This window comes from Rhagoletis pomonella, unplaced genomic scaffold, assembly GCF_013731165.1.
Source record: "Rhagoletis pomonella isolate Grant_MI unplaced genomic scaffold, Rhpom_1.0 Rhpom_scaffold_00001, whole genome shotgun sequence".
NCBI classification, from domain to species: domain Eukaryota; kingdom Metazoa; phylum Arthropoda; class Insecta; order Diptera; family Tephritidae; genus Rhagoletis; species Rhagoletis pomonella.
Window position 1 is genome coordinate 61591104 of NW_023458555.1, and position 1949 is coordinate 61593052.

Consider the following 1949-nt stretch of genomic DNA (forward strand, 5'->3'; position numbering starts at 1 on the left):
GCCATTTTGAATTTCGAAAAACTGACTTCAGATCCCTAATTAGCAACACCAGAAACCCCCTGGAAACAAGTTCCAACCCATGACAATGCGTAAATCGTTCAGTATCAACTTTGATTTGATCTTCAGTAGTTACTAAAATATCGCAGTTTTCGTTTTTCTGAAAATTACCGTTATATGGGAGGTAGGCGTGGTTATTGTCCGATTTTTAAAATTTTCAGCCATTTAGTATGCTGTACTAAGGCCAACAACTGTGCCAAGTTTGGAAGAAATTGGTGCAGCGGTTACCAAGATATACACATGTAACCATAAGTGGGCGTGGCTACGCCCATTTTCCAAAAATTTATAAAATTCATGTTTTCCGTCTGAAACTCATTGTAAGTATCAATTTTGAGTGAATTATCTTCAGTAGTTACTAAAATATCGCAGTTTTCGTATTTCTGAAAATTACCGTTATATGGGAGGTAGGCGTGGTTATTATCCGATTTCGCCCATTTTCAATACCATCCGTCCCACGCCCAAAAGAAGTTCACGTACCAAGTTTCGTTAAGATATCTCAATTTTTACTCGAGTTATCGTGTGCACAGACGGACGGACGGACGGACGGACAGACGGACAGACATTCACCGCTTAATCGATTTCTCTTTTCATTCTGATCATTTATGTATACATTTGTCTATATCTATCTCGATTCGTTTTGCCTGTTACAAACAACCGTTATGTGAACAAAGTTATAATACCCTTGTGCACAAGTGCGCTCGGGTATAAAAACAAATATATTTAGTGATGACCGTTTGTAGACGGTCAAAACGGTTAACGCCAAAATTTACATATTCAAGTGTGTTCCATATAAATTGGCCTTTCGAAGTTTTTTTTTCTATATCGACATTTTCAACTGTATTTTGTTAGAAATGGATAAAAAAGAAGTGGGAGTTCCAAAAGTTAAATCCCCAAAAGGCAACCGGCGAAAATGTAAACTGTCTAAGCTGTCGGATGAAGAGATAACAGCGTATACGATGTCTCTCTGTGATGACCAACTAAGTCAGGGATGGGCAGATTTTTGGCTCTTAAAGCAGTCAAAGAGCCAGCAAGTGCTAACCAAGAAGTAAAGCAGTTCTCAGGGTGAAGAGGGTGTTAAAAAATACATTACAATCATCATACATCCCCACTTTCCTGATCTTCATCGCTAGTGAGAGAACGATACGTGTACCGAGTACAGAATATCGATACTTTTATGAGTACTGAGTAGTATCGAGCACTCGATACTTTTTGACAAGTATTGAGTAAATATCGCGAATGCCAAAAAGTATCGACCGGTTAAGAACTATTGTAAGTGATTTATTTTTTTTTTTAATGACCCAATAAATATTGTGGCGAACGTTCGAATATTATCTTCGATACCGAATATGAATGTTGTGAAAATGACGATAACGCTCATTTACTTCAATACAGTTATAACGTAAAAAACCGAAAACCCGATATAAACGCCTTATAAGTTCCAAAACACATATCGAGCCCTAACCGCCAAAAGGGCGTAAGCGACAAAAAAGTAAAGTTTACAGTGGGCGATTTTTTTTTTTAACACGGCAATTACTGTAGATACTAACGTGAATGTCAATGAATAAATTACGTTTGATGTTAATTTGTTTGAATTTTCGTAATTCGTAATCAGCAACCCCAGAAACCAAATGGAAACGTGTTTTAACCCTTGACGATGTTTAAAACGTTCAGTATCAAGCTTTTAATTTTAGTACTTTTTTTTAATTTGATCGCCATATTGGATCCGCCATTTTGAATAAAAAAAAATTACTTCAGATTCGTAATCGGCGACCACAAAAACTCTCGAGTGCCGAGTTTCGAACAAATCCAATCATTTTTTAAAAAATGGACCGCCATTTTGGATCCGCCATTTTGAATTTCGAAAAACTGACTTCAGATCCCTAATTAGCAAC

General features: G+C 36.8%; 1 protein-coding gene across 20 annotated transcripts in view; it reads left to right on the plus strand.

The window, feature by feature from the left end:
- The window catches only part of LOC118746855 (FERM, ARHGEF and pleckstrin domain-containing protein 2), a 491681-nt gene that overhangs the window by 290730 nt on the left and 199002 nt on the right, over positions 1 to 1949 (plus strand). The gene's annotated exons all lie outside the window — the stretch shown is intronic.